Raw genomic sequence first — 16148 nt, 5'->3', positions numbered from 1 at the left:
AGCAATAAAAATATATGTGTCTCAATTTCTTCTAGTGTCGAATAGTCTTAGTTATTGGCCGTTGAAAAGCAGTGTACCGGTAGTGGCGTTTTGGCCGTTTAAAGGTTAAGACTCTGCTTTTAATTATAAAAACTATACAGTATTATTTTATTTATACTTTTTCATTCATAGAATCGTTCGCGTTTCTTGGCCTAAGCGTTTTCAGGATGAGTGAGCCGAGATAGGAACATAAACGTCGGATCGGACAAAAAATCATGCGATTTATAGCTTAAGAATTACTCGCGTCACTGACATAGTCACTGGCGTGATTGACGCTCAAAAATCTCTTTGGATTTCACCCGATCCCCCCTCCTTTTCACATCTATCTCTTGCGAAATGGGGGTTTTTTTATCGGCGAGAAATATTCGCGCCAAAGATTCACGATCGTCGGGGCGATGTCGAAGAAGTCGTTAAATGACCGTGACTGTCGTGCTGTCACCGAGTTATGCTCTTGCCATCTGCGGACGACTACCGGTTCTATCGCGGAAACGGCATAGACTCCTCCTCCTTCACCTCATGAATCTCCTCCATTGACGATCGACGTTTAAGGACCCATTTTTTATTGACAATGAATTTTCCTTCCATGACAACAACCGTCGGCTTCATGATTCCCGAACGATCGTAAGCGCAACGCTATACTCTTTATTCGATCACAATCCGTTGCACTTTTTCCGATTAGGCACTTAACGAGAAGAATTCTCGATATTTACCCTGAAACTTTACGTGCAAGGCACATTTGGATTGATAAATAAACTAATAAAAAAGGAAGAAGTTTACATTTTAAAACAAGAAGAACTTTTGAGGGTATAATTATATCCAGAATCAGCTTTATTATCATAATGACGAGAACAATTGGTGGAATTCGGATTACCTTCTGTGCTCAGTGAAATTAATATCCTCCGAAACACGGAAGTTCGTTATCGCTGCTTCAGGGGAAAAGGATTTCAAAAGCAAGACAGGTTGAAAGCACTGACACATTATCCTCAACAGAGATGAAAACTGCCTCCGGACAAAAAGGCACCCTATTCGCGAAACCACATAAACATATGAAATCGCGATTCAGTGCCTTCTTCGTAGGAAGTATTTTAACAATAAGTACATTTATGTTAGGAACTTCGTCGCATATAAGATCGTTATACATTCTTGCCGACTCTTCTGCCCCGTAGGGGTCATAAATTTTAGAAGTTCGTTTCACGCAAAAGAACCGCTCCGAGGACCACTGAAACAGGGTTCTTTGGATCGGACCACCATGCATTGGAACGCGGTCAGGCAGACGACCTTGAATAGTTCTTCTAGCGTCAAAAATCAACGGTACCATAATCTCTGATTGAAAAGCGATAATACGAGCGCATAGTCACGGTTCAAGGGATTGTCAGCAAACGACATACTGGGTGTTTTCTCAGACGTTCCGATTGAAGATTCTATATAATTTGTGATACTTTCCGCGCACTTTCGCATGCGATTTACATGCCCTCGATACTCACTCTTGCACTTTTTACTCAACGAATTTCTGCAGGTGTTTCGTGATATTTTCGCATTAAGTGAAATGTGTAAACAGGATTTCAGAACAATAGCATTTACCGTACTTCAATCGAAATTTTTCTCTCCGTATGCTCAAAGAAATTAAGATAGGCCTCTTGAATTGACAAGGAAAATATGTAGATACGAAGGGCATTGTGCAAATAATTTTAAAATAGCTAAAATTCTCATTATTCTAATTAAAACACGTTCAACTTTTTACTTGATTTCTAAATTCAAATTTGCTCAACCTTTGAATTATTCTAATTGAAGCTGTTTGTCAGGATGTGATATAAACTATTAAAATCTCGATTTCGATAAAAATCCAAAAAAGGTAATTGGTATACATTTGAATTAATAATCCCATATCTATTTGCAATCAAGGAAAAACATTTCTTACCGAGGAAAAGAGATTTCCTAAGTTACAAAATAATTTCTCTTTTGCTTCTTAACCTAAGACTCGCAATGTAAGAACTATTGGAGAAAAATTAATATAATATGAAATATTTAAACCAGTATTTAATTGGCGTTTATCGAAAATTGTCGTTTTTTTTTTTTTTTTTTTGATACTTAGATCCATTTTCAATAATGAGAAACAAGTCATGATTTATAGCTGGTATTTTTCCTTCCTTTGATTCATTGCATTTTTTTATTTTATAACATTATTTTCCTTTCGCGTGGCTTGAAATCATTTTCAGTTTTTTGAACCAGGCCATGTTTGCTTATTTTGTTTGATTTGGACCAAAACACTATGCAGGCACCTTTTTGACAAACAAATTCATCTGAAAAAAATGCGTGAAAAAGGCTTATCATTAAGCCTTCTAAATTAAAGTTATTAATTTTTAGGCACTGACTAGTAAGACGGAATTTTTCTTAATACTAATCGGTCAAGTATAGGGTTGCGGCTAGTATTTGAGAATTTTCTGCAGCGTTAGCTCTGAACCGATTGGAAAATTCCTTAATGGTAGACAGTTCGTCATTTTTGAATGCTTTTAATTAAAAATGGTTTAATTTCGAATTGATTAAAAAACAAATTTTTCCATTTTTAATGTTCGGATAATAAACATCTTTCAACCTTTCAAATTCATACATTATGTTATGAAGATTTTATTGAAAGGATTGTCTACAAATATGACATTTTTAATTTTTGCTGTATGTACGCTTAAGAGATCAAACGGTTGATTTTTAAACGATGCCAGTTTTAAATAATAAAAATAATAGCGTTTTCAAGATTGGTTACATATGGTAGTTTTGCAAAATTATCGTATTTGGACAAGTCAAAATAAATCAAACAAAATCTTTGTTTGATGTAGAATCAAACAAAATTTTATTGAATTAACCAAAGATGTGTTTGGTTCAAATAAAATTTATTTGATTCAAACACACAATTGTTTGATTCAGATCAATTTTATTGAAATCAAACAAACATTTATTTGATTCAAAGAAACATTTTTCTGAATGAATACCATTATTATGAATTTAATAATCAAACACACTAAGATAATAAATTTAATTTCATTCCAATCAGTTTCTTTCCTTTTTGCATTGTATTTCGGTATATGAGCGAAGCGGGTAATGTGGCATGATCGCTTTAGAAAAATCTGCACGAAGAGACTTTCGATATCAATATTTGATTCATTCTATATGTATAATTAAAATAAAATGTAAGAATTTAGGGACAATCGGGGTAGTGCTATAAAGATTCCTGCTATAATAGGAGATGATAGTATTTCTTTATTTATTATTATAAACTTAAGCGAGAAAAAATTAGTATTCACGTTTAGAAAAAGTCTTATTTACTGTTTGCATATGGTGAGTGTGAAAAACTGATAATGGTCAATAACAAGTTTTGTAAAAAATATCGTCAAAAGTAAGAATTTTACGCAACATAAGTTGTAAGAAATGTACAAAATTTTAGTATTCTCAAATAATTTGTAACCGAGCCGTGACTTGGGATTCCCCGACAAATCTCTTTAATCATGCGTGCGTTTTTAGTACAGAAATTGTTGTAACTAGCGAAATTGAAATTAAAGTTTAAACTAATTTTAAATAAAAGATTTTTTATTTAAACTCTCAATAGTTTATACATATAAAATAGAAGCTTTTAGCACTTTTCAATTGAAAAATTTCAACTAAGTGCAATTAAACGGCAAAACTCAAACCTTTATATTTTGATAAATTGAATTATTTAAAGAACTCTGGTTTAAAAATATGAATTAGCGTTATCGTTTTAAATAGTCTAAATTAAAAGTAATCCTCAAAGGTAAGAAGTTTTTATCAAAAATAAATAAATATCTTTTAAATTAATTGCAGAAAACAAAATAAATAAATACGATCAACCCTAAAGTCAATTAAAAAATCGTCTTTACTGGTATAATAGTTGGGTCAATTGAAAAACAATATCTTTCAAAAAAAAGTAAAGATATCTAACTATACGCAAAAATGAGTGCCTCTTCCTATTTAGAAAAACTTTAAAGAATGCATTTCCTTCCTTCCAGTTCTATAACTACCATAGCAATAAAAAAAATATTTTAAATTCAGAAAAAATCGAAAACGAACACTTCCTCTCCTCCTACTCAATAACAATAAATATTTTTTAAATATCCTCTTCTAATTCAGACAAAAGAAACGAAAATCAAAAAGTCTTTCCTCAAACACAATAAAAATCCTGAAAATAAAAAATGGCCTCTTCGAATTAAAAAAAAAACTGTATCTCTTCCAACTCAATAAAAACTTTAGAAATATAAATAGTACTGCCAATTTACCAAAAATTGGAATTTTCTATATTTTTTAATTACCCTCTTCTAATTCAGACAAAAGAAACAAAAATAAAAAATTCTTTTCTCAAAAACAATAAAAACCTTGAAAATAAAAAAATGGCCTCTTCCAATTAAAAAAAAAAAAAAAACTGTATCTCTTCCAACTCAATAAAACTTCACAAATATAAAATGTACTGCCAATTTAACAAAAATTAGAATCTTATTATTTGAAGATTGATAAAAATGTTAAAAGTACGATACTTCACATTTTTCCACACAATAAAAATGTAAACCTAAAAAAGTTCCTCTTGCAATTGGAAAGAAATTAAATACCGAAATTAATTTTTGTTTAATTTCAGTCGTTTCAAATTAATAATTTTCAATCGTTACTTTACGTTACAATAACAAATTTAGCGTTAAAAGTTAAATGTTGCACTCTGAAATTTTTACCATTCAAGGCTTTCTATTTCAAACTATTCAGTTTCAAATTGTTTACTTTTGAATATTTGATGTATAATTGCTCATTCAGACATTTTAAAAAATAAAAAGATCGAACTGATTTGGTTAAAAATGCAATATTTTCGACTGAAACAATATTTGAATAGGATTTTAAATTAAATAAAATCGTCGAATTAATAAATATATTAATTTTAAGTTATTTTCACCTTAAAATTAGTTTATAAAGTATGAATCAGACCTTTCAATTTGCTTAATTATTAAGGATTTCGTATTGAAAAATTTGAATTTTCAACGTCAAAATCTGTAAATTGTTTAATTTAAAACTGATTTATATTCATCTTGTAAAATAATTATTGTGCAATTTTTGAAACTCGAAATACAGTTTAGTTTTAAAAACCATTAATTAATTTATATAGTTTTATTTTAAAATTTTTCAATTAAAAATTTACGTATAAAAATGACGAAATAAAACGAAAAATTGGAAACTAAAAGATTTTTGAATTAAGCATTGTAAATTAAATGATATAGTAATTAAAACAGTTAACAACTAAACTTAACAAAAAAAAAGTTGAAATCGAATTTATTTTTAATTCAATTATATTACATGATATGATATTTGTGATATTCAAAGTGATTTGATAGATGGTTATTCTAAAAATTTGTGAAATTCCTTGTGAATAAATAAACTCTCTATCATACTCATTTCTCGGCTTTTCCGGTTTAAAAAATTCCCGGTCATTCCCCGGTTTTCGGTCCAGCGTCTATCCCAGAAATGATAAGTTAACAAAGCGTTTTTAAGTAGGTTCACATTGCCATATTTATTATTTTATTTTAATAACTTTAAATGATGAATAATTAATAAATATTTGTACGTTCTCGTCAGAAAAGGTATTAGGTTTATGTAAAATTTGCCCCCCCCCCCCCCCAATTTTTATCAAATGTCCACGTTTTGAAACCCCCTGAGTCCGAAAAACAGGTTTTTACGAAAGTGTCAGTCTGTCTGTATGTCTATCTGTCTGTCTGTCTGTGAACATGAAACTATTGAAAAAATTAATCTATTAGATTGGCCTTTGGTACACTTATTGAGTGTCCTAAAATAAAGGTCAAGTTCGGTAGCCAGATATTTTGGATGGAAATTCAAAAAATGGGCACGTTTTGAATATTTTTGAGACCACTTTTTTCAAAATTCAAAAATTCTCTGTATGGTTATTCATAGTATTCAAAAAATTTAACAATTTATTCCCATGACTTTTTTCAAAAAATCAAAAATTACTGGAGTTATAGCATTTTCAAAATCCAAAAAAACAAACTAACATGAACAATTTAATCCAAACAACGCCTGATACGAAACAAAGTCTAGAGAAGAAAACCGTTGCTTTTTGAAAGCCTTACCAGATTATGATCACAACTTTTTCAATTTGGTCAAAAAGTTGAAAATTCAAAATTTGATCCTACACAAAATGTTTGAAACTATATTTTTGCAAGATGTAAAAATTCTATGCACGGTTGTTCATATTCTTTCAAAACTTAAACAATTTATCCTTCCGACTTTTTTCTATAAAAAGAAAATTATCAGAGTTAGAGCATTTTGAAAATCCAAAAAAAAAAAAAACTAAAATGAACATTTTAAGCTAAACAATGCATGATATGAAAAAAAGTCAAGAAAAGAAAAACTTTGCTTTTTGAAAGCTCTACAAGATTATGATAACAAGTTTTTTAATTCGGTCGAAAAGTTGAAAATTCCAAATTTGAACGTACCAAAAAGGTTTGAAACCACATTTTTTTTAAGATTTATAAATTCTATGTACAGTTGTTCATAGTACTTAGAAACTCAAAAAATTTATCCCTATGACTTTTTTTCTATAGAAAGAAAATTATCAGAGTTAGAGCATTTTTAAAATCCAAAAAAACAAACTAAAATGAACATTTTAAAACAAACAACGCATGATGTAAAAAAAAGTCAGGAGAAGAAAAACTTTGCTTTTTGAAAGCCCTACAGGACTATGATAACAACTTTTTTTATTTGGTTGAAAAGTTGCACATTCCAAATTTTATCGTATCAAAAATAATGAAAAATTCAAAAATTCCATTTTTGGTCAAATTATGCAAGATTGGAAAAAAATAAAAAAGCTCAAATTGCGCGCCCTGGAAAGAACTAAAAATTTATAATGAATCTTCGATATAAGCTACGAAAAAATGAGACAAAACTTGTTCATCCAAAAAAGAGCTATAATTTTTGATAGGGCACATAGTTTTTGCTTTAGTCGTAAAAAATAACATTCTAAATAAAAATATTAAATTTGTTTGAAAAAACGACACAAGGTATGAACTTAAATTACCAGACAACAGTTGTTAGCATAAAAAGATCTATAAATTTATTATTAATCATTTTTCGATAGGACGAGTACATTTTCTTTTAATCGTAAAACATAAGATTAAAAATTTTAAAATTAACTTTTTGGAAAAAGCACAGAAAAGACGAAAGAGGACATAGGCTCCTATATAAGACCCTATATACGTGAATGTATTAGACCCTAAGAAGATGCGTAGTAGTTTTTATTTAATCGTAAAAAACAATATTAAAAATGTTTGAAAATTATAAAAACAAGGAAATAAGAATTAGTATGATTAAATTTTTATGCATATTATGAATTGTAATGATATACATTTATTGAAATGATACATGTTTCAGAGCAGCTTAGAATAGCATGTAAAAAACATAAAAAACATGTTGGACAAAATCGAGTGCGAAGCACGAGATACGTGATGAGAATGTGCTCGTTAAAGCCAAAAGAGCTTTAACAAAAGAGAGTCAAAATGACAAAAATACAGTTGTCGTTCTGTTCACCTTTGTTTTTAATAGGTCTGTGCCTGCATACGGAAGAAATGCAAAGCATAAGCGCGGAGGGCGATTGCAATCAGTCGTGTGCCGTTGCAATTTGTAACAAACAATGAGGAAGCTCATTTTTCTTGTAGGTTCAAGATAAGAGTTCAATATATTAAAGCCATTTTTCGTTAAGAGTTGGATTTTTTAGTGGTAATTATAAATTTCCTAAAAGCTTGTACCATTAGGAAATTTCTTGTCCTTCTATAAAATTACTTTCATAAATTAAGAAACACTATTCGATTTTATATACAAAAATTATACCGTTCCTATACAGTTATCTATTTATAAGGACGAAGAAACAGATTATTCATAATTAACGTGTGTAATTGTTCTATACTTATCATAGTGGTCTAAAAAATATCCTTATTTTTTTCTTCTTAAATGGCTAGATCTCTAAAAATTGTTCCTTTTCGTGGAAAATGTCCATTGTATATTGGCAGAATTAAAAAAAAAAGTGGGTATCTCAGTCCATTATTATTACACCATTAAGCCATTTCCCTTTCGGGGTAGGCGTGACTCACTCGGCAGGGGAAAGGAGTAGTGTGTGGATGGGATAGAGATTTTTCAGATTGATCCAGAATTCTCGTGCTATTTATGTAAATAACACGTTCGTTCCGCAACACTGCTCCGACCCAGGTTGCTGATCAATCTCTCTAGCAATCACCCCAAGCGAAGAACCTCACGAAGCTGTTATGTAAGGATCCCCACTTGGGTTTGCAAAAAATTGCTTATGTTATTTTAGTTTCCGCTGTTAATGGTTTTTTTTACTTTAGAATAGATAAACGATAAAATGCATATGTACTGAAATAAAATTATAAATTAATAGTGGAAATTAAAAAAGCAGTTCTGTGCAAAAATAAACTTGAGATTCCTAAATATTAAAAAAAAAAAAAATAATGACAATATTCAGGGGACATTTTGACACCAAAAGGAATAATTTCTAGGGCAGATATTTTTAAAAATATACTTTTTTGGACCACGCTTAATTTATTCACTATTTTTTATCACTTTTAATAGACTTATTTAACTACCATTTAACCATTCACAGATGGATAACGGAAGGTTTTTTAAAAAGTATTATGTAATATTTTTTAAGTGATGTAGGATCAGAATTGCTTTAAACAATGTGATATTTAATACTTGAGTGGCTCATTATTCAGGAAAATTATACCTTGGGAAAATAAATAAATATATATATATATATATATATATACCTGGCAGCTACCTACTCAGAATTGTCAGGGAATTTTTTTTACGGAGTTTGAGTAGACGCCCTGAAATAATTCTAAGGATAATATTTTTTAATATTTGTATTGATATCTTTCAACATATAAAATATGTACAGAATATACCGATCATTAGTATAGATTTCCGCGATTCTTTCTCAAATAAGCTAATAATTACTTTTACATTCTATAAAATGATAAAACTGAAACTCCACAACTGTCGCTTAATACAGAAAAATATATTTTTTAAATTATTCTGTCTGTTAGTCTGTAGATTTTTAGTTTGTTAGCATGATAACTTTCGAAAGAGTTCACAGTTTGGCTTGACCTTTGGTATATTTTTGAGTGTTCTAAACCAAATGTCAAGTTCTTTAGCCAGCAATTTTGGATAAAAATTTATAAAGTGAGCGCATTTTAAACATTTTTGAGATAAATTTTTTCCAAAATTCAAACATTCTCTGTACGGATGGAGAAAAAAAGAGAACCAAGAAAACAAAACAAACGCGAATCAAAATTGAGAACCTACAGAAGCCGGATGTGCAAATAGATTTCCAAAAGAAGATAATCGAAAGCATAGATAGGGCAACATGGGAGGACCGTATAAGAAACAAAGGTATACAGGGCGCCTGGACAAAGTTACGGGATTTCCTTGTTAGATGTACGATCGAAGTGTGTGGTACCGCAGTTGTATGAAGAATGTCTGGTGATGCATGGTGGAATGATGAAATTCAGGCTGCCCAAAAAGCAAAAAGAAAAGCGTACAGGCGAACTTTGAACATCGCAGGTCTTAGCAATGAGGAAAGAAATAGATGTAGAAATGATTATAGACACGAAAACAGGATACTCAAACGATTAGTTAAAGAAAGTAAAGATACAATTAGAGCAGAAGAAGAGATAAAAATACAAAACGACTTTGAAGGAAGCAGGAAACTACTTTATAAAAAAATGAAAGGAAACAAAAGTACAGAAATTGTCAACATGAAAAATAGTAGGGGGGAAATGGTGTATGATGCAGACGGAATACTAGAGGCTTTCAGAGACTATTTTAGGAGACAATTCGGAGATGAAGCTATAGGACACCACAACTGCGATGTTGAACATGATGCGATAGAAAACTCAATTGAGAAAGTCTGTGTCACTGAGGTTAGGGACATAACTAAGAACTTGAAAAACGGTGAGGCTGCCGGGGTAGACGGTATTAACAGTAAAATGCTTAAACGCGGTGGCGAGTGCATACCACATAGACTGTGCGAATTGCAAAATTTATGTTTCGAGATGGGAGACGTGCCAGACGATTGGGAAAAAGCGATTATCGTACCAATATACAAAATAAAGGGAGATAAAAGCGACTGCAATAATTACAGAGGGATTGCCTTATTGAGTACCGTAAGTAAAATATACTCAAAGATACCTATTCGTAGGGTAATGAAAATAACAGAAGCAAAGATTTGGGAAGTCCAAAGTGGGTTTATGCCAGGAAGGTCATGTACGGATCAAATATTTAGCTTAAGGCTAATAACAGAAAAAAGTTTGAGATAGAAGTAAACTTTAAGAAGTCCTGAAAGGGTATGGAGTCAATGGATGGCTCCTACAAGCTATGAAAACAATATATGCGGGTAGGAAAGCTACCCGCAAGCTACTTAGACAAGGATGCGTTATGTCTTCATGCTTATTTATATTATTTATGGACAAGTGTTTTTAGAATGGCTCTTTTCGATGAAGAGGGTGTGGATCTCAAAACAGTAAGGGTACTTGGGTTAGCATTCGCAGATAATAAGGTTGTTATGGTAGAGTAAATTGAAGACTTACAAAGAATGTTGAATAAACTAGATGCAAGCATGAAGAGCATGGGCCACAAAATTAACGCAAATAAAACCAAAACTATGGTGCTCGAAGGAAAGAGTGAGAAAACACTATGAAATATTTGATTAAATGATTAGAGAATTGAACAAGTTGATAAGTAAGTATACCTTGGTAACTTATATACTAGGGACGGGAAGATAGATAAGAAATTAGATAGACGAATAAATGAAGGTAAGAAGGTTATTGGTAGAGCAGGTCCCCTTATCAGAAGTAAAAATATATCAAATAAAGCTAAAATGGCAATACATAATTCTATATTTGTACCGACTGTACCATACGGTAGCCAGACATGGACTTATTAAGAAAAAGATAAGAATAAATTTAACGCAATTGACGTGAGATTCATGCGCATAATATGCGGGAAAACTCTGACGGACAAAGTAAGTAACGAGATAATTCTAAAAGAATGTGTTGCAGAAGAGACGCTGGTAGACACATGGAAAAGAAATCGGTTAAGATGGTTCGGGCATGTTGAGAGAATGCCAAATGAACGACTAACGAAACCAGTGTATCAAGGTAAAGTAAACGGTAGCGTACCCAGAGGTAGACAGTACAAATAAATACTTAAAGTTATATTCGACTTAATTTCAGATTTGAATTAAATTAAGGAAGTACCTGAATTTAAGTGTGCAAACTATCTTCAATAAAGCACTAACTTATCTTAAATAAGAAATCAGCATTTTTCTACTGGAATAAAGTAATGTATCCTCCTAAATTACAATATTCAGTTCTGAAAGTAAGTTGAAGGCAACCTGAAATAATCTGTAAGGCTTTCGTCGCCTAAAATAAAGAAATATACCTTTCCTGAATTTCAGGTTCGTACTACCTTGCATGACGTTACAGAAAACTTGCGCTACTATACAGCTCGTGGACATTTATTCTAGTCTCAGTCCATTCCAATATTCCATGTCGAGTTGGTCAGTCTCGGCTATGATACTATGTTTCCATAATCCGTGGAGTTTTCGTTTCATGGATTTAAAAAAGCTCAATTGTCTGCAGATTTTGGACCGTACCTGCCCCCAATATACCGTTTCTTCCATCTTTCCTACTTTTCCTGTATTTCAAATAGTCCCGACCTGAATTTCAGGAATCTAATTCCCTTAATTTAGTGTTCAGATGTCATTCTCAATTTCAGATTGCCGATGCTTCTTTTTGTGACACCTTAAAATAAGCCGAATTTTCCACTTAAATTAAGTACTTTTGTTGTTGTGTAGACCGCGGAAAGGATGGTTAGAATGTGTGAATGAGACCCTAGTTAGAAAATACATAAGAAGTCACAGAAACACAGGAGCCTGCATGAAAAAATGCATAGACATAAAAGAATTTAGAGACGTATGCCAGGACAGGAAAGTATGGCGGTAAATAGTTGATAAAAAGATTGTCAGTAGAGTGAATGACGCCTGAAACAAAAGACCTTGGCCACTAATGGACACAATTGGGGAACCTTACATAACGACTTTGTGAGAATCTTCACTTGGGGTGATTGCTAGAGAGATTGATCAGCAACCTGGGGCGGAGCAGTGTTGCGGAACGAACGTGTTATTTACATAAATAACACGAGAATTCTGGATCAATCTGAAAATTCTCTATCCCTTCCACACATTACTCCTTTCCCTCACTGAGTGAGTCACGCCTACCCCGAAAGGGAAATGGCTTAATGGTGTATATAAAAATACGAACAATTTATCCAAATGATGATTCAGAACTTCAAGCCCATGCAAAGTACGGAAAAAGATTAGTAGACAGAAATTGTATATTTGAAAAAATCTAAAAATTTGTTATGAATCACTTTTTAATAAGGTGCGTAGTTTTTATTTTAATCGTGAAAAACGTAATAAAGAGTAAAAGAAAAAAATCCGTCTGCTGCGTGGGCACATTCTTATCACAACTTTGGTCTTTCAATTTCTTGTTTCTCTCGTGTGTGGGGTTTCAAAAAAATTAATTTTTTTATGCATAAAAAAAATAAATATATATATATGTGTGTGTGTGTGTGTGTGTGTGTATGTGATAAATAGTTAATTAAGTCTGAAGCACCTGAAATTTTTGACCCAGCTCTATAAGTTTCTCACAAGTCGTGATACGTTTCTCTCGTTTAGTAGAAAGTATCACGAGTCTCAGCGAAATTCGTGCGATTTACAGACAGAAGATAGGTTTATATATGCGTATATGTATTAGTGTAATCTTCGTAAACAAATCCACTGTAGCCAGAGAGCTACCATTCGAGCGCACACACACATACACACACGCGCGCGAGCGTATATATATATATATATATATATATATATATAAGTGTATGAAGTCCATGTAATAGTGTGCGTTCATACACTTCTCTCTGTCTTTCTTTTTGCCATGCGCCAGCGTTAAACAAAACATCACGTGCCACCATTTTTCGTATAGTGGTTTAGAAAGATTGCAAGGCGTTCGTAACGAAATGTTCAACATTCTGTTTCACATCTTTCAACGCACTATACTAATTTTCGTTATTCGAATACATTATAAAATTTAATGCATCGACTTGGAAATACTGTAATTTTTTTATGTAAGTGTCTAAAATTTGTACGATTTATTCCAATCAGAGATATTAGTCTGTATTTTCATAGTCACTATTCAACTTTTTCTAATCGAACCTCGATTATCCCTAAATTCGTACACTTTATTTGAATTATGGATATGCGATAAAAGAAATATTTACATCAAAAGTCTCTCCATGTGCGTATTATGAAGGAGTGAGGTCGGGTTCAGAATATGAATTTATGAATGTAATATCAAAAGGAAAAAAAATTACAAGGATAATTGTTTAATTTTTAAGGTGAAAAGTTTGTTTTGGATATTTCTTAATTATCAAATAATTCTATTATATAAACAGTTGCGAAAAAATAATTAAAGCTTGTACAGTATTTTAATCCCAACTTATTAAAACGTTTCTATTGATTTTCAGGCTTTTGCGAAGGATTTCATGTGTTGCGAATATGTAAGCTTATATTTAACGTCAACAAATAAAAGTTTTATTTTAATACTATACGGAATGCGGCTTCGATGGCCATTTTAATGAAAAAATGTTAAATACTGCATGTTCACTCACTTCTAAAATGTAACCAGCAATTTTGTTTTTCACTGCAAATTAACTGAAACTTAATTTTAATTTTCTAGCACATGATATTAATAGTGCGCACTGCACTTCCCAACAGGTATTTTTCCATTTATCGATTATATTTTCTTTAATTAAATCGATATGTGTGTGTGTGTGTGTGTGTGTGTGTGTGTCACGCGTGCCGCATTTTCCGATGCTCCCATAATATTTGTTTACAGTACGAAGGCAAATGAAACATTGATAAGAATTTTCATAAATTACTACTCTTGAATCACTAAGCATAGGGTTCGCCCTATGGTGCACATTGAGCTTGAATATTGCATCTTGTGGTTGTGGAATTAATACACTAATGGGCATACCAAGGATGCTCCATAGGCGATGAGGGTGTCGATGGTTGAGGATGACATTCCATTTGACCCCACTGACCACCAACCGTTTCATGTTTCGCCCACATCTTGAAACCATGTTAGAAGAGAATATATTATTGTAAGACTCACGCATGTCATTGATCCGTTTTCAGGTGTATTCACATATGATTATACGCTAGCTTGAGAGAAGATTACTGCCTTCATTTAACCATGATTAAGACCGTATTAGATAAGCAGTTGTATTCGAGTTTATCTAATCCCTCACATAAAAAAGTCTTTATATCTAAATTAATATTTTTAGGGGAAACTATGCAAGAGTAGGGAACTAAAATTTTAAACCTTTTGTATATATTTGTAGAAAATTATCCCGGGGGGTGTGAAAGGTTAGGAGATGCTTTTCTCGCAACATGTATCCAAACTAAAATGATAGAAAGACATATTTGACCATTTTCCGCGATTGTTGTTTTTACATTCTCATTCCTGAGAATGTAATGTAATCGTCCAAATTTTCAATCTCTGAGTTTTAACGGATCTTTACGTTTCGGCACTCACAGAATCCGAAAATTATAAAATTTCATCGGTGTATGTATGTCTGTATGTATGGTTACCTGAATGTTGTAGTCACGCTAACTTTTGAAGAATTTGTTCAATCGAATTGAGTGCATTTTCAAAATTTTGAAATTTTTGTTGTTGAAATTTTATAAATTTTTGTCAAAATTTCTTATAGATGGGTAAAAGACTTGCAAATTATCCAAATAAAATTTTTAATTTTTATGCAAATCAGAAAAGTCATATACTTTCCAGAAATTTGAAAATCTTCAAAAAATAGAAAAAATGATTTTTTTCATAGATCCAAAAATTCCCACTAGATACCAAATATATTTTAAATCCATTTTAGCCGAATTTTTCGATAAGCCCACACTTTTAAAAATTAGAGCCTGTATAATTTAACAGTAGAGCGTAATGCAAATCCCGCGCGCGGAGCGCGAGGTAAATACATTATCGAGCGCGAAGCGCGAGAATGAACAGTCGTGCGCCTTAGGCGCGCTCAAACTACTTTTCTGACTACTTTTTCTGACCATATAAGAAACAAGAAGTACTTCGATAATAAAAAATTTTTTTGTAAGTTTGTATACAAATAAGAAATCTCTCCAGAAAAATTTTTTCTTCGATAACAACTGTTCAAATGAAGTACTCATACTTCTTGTGTCGGAAATAAGTTTTTTTTTTATTTCAGAGATTTTTCAATCATAATATCTCGACAAATTTTCTTTCAGCTGTGCTGCATACTGTTCCTAATGTTGTGATTAAAAGATTCAAGAATTTTTGTTGAAAAAATTCGGATGAATTGAAATGATCACAAAATGACCTATTTTTGCAGTTTCCTCTATAACTAGAGTCTCTCACATCCAAAATTATTGAAAAATTCATATTCATATTCTCTTTAAAATCTTCATGAATGAAAATTATAAATAGTTACAATACAAACTGTATGTGTAGAACATTTCACACATTTTAAAATCAAATACAAAATTTTAAGATCTGTGAATTATTACCGCTCTAATATAATTATTTGACAAACCACACTCCTAACCTAGCCTCATAATTTACCGCGAATTCATAAGTGTCATGATCAGGCAATTACTCTTAATAAGGCGAAATTAATTTTGATCAAGTTAGGGAGTTTGTGTTAACTAATCATTCGTTCTTAATTCAGAAGTTTAATCAAATTTACAGTCTGAACGAATCGATCCTATCTATTTTCAGCACCGGAAAGGACTGAACGTACAGTCTATGATAAATAGCCCGATTTAATTATTGCTATCCTAGATAAATAAATCGTAAAAGACTTTTAACAAGTGTTGGATAATACAACTCGCGTCTAAACGAATATTTATTACGGGAAAAGTGATTGACGTGCAATAGCTCTAAAGGTTT

General features: G+C 31.6%; 1 protein-coding gene across 1 annotated transcript in view; it reads right to left on the bottom strand.

Annotated features, from left to right (window-relative positions):
* LOC117169685 (latrophilin Cirl-like) overlaps positions 1-16148 on the bottom strand; it is a 236542-nt gene that overhangs the window by 220178 nt on the left and 216 nt on the right. The gene's annotated exons all lie outside the window — the stretch shown is intronic.

The sequence above is a fragment of the Belonocnema kinseyi genome, chromosome 3 (assembly GCF_010883055.1).
Source record: "Belonocnema kinseyi isolate 2016_QV_RU_SX_M_011 chromosome 3, B_treatae_v1, whole genome shotgun sequence".
Classification (NCBI taxonomy): Eukaryota; Metazoa; Arthropoda; class Insecta; order Hymenoptera; family Cynipidae; genus Belonocnema; species Belonocnema kinseyi.
Note: the sequence above shows the minus strand (reverse complement) of the source record. Positions and strands in the feature narration are given on the sequence as shown.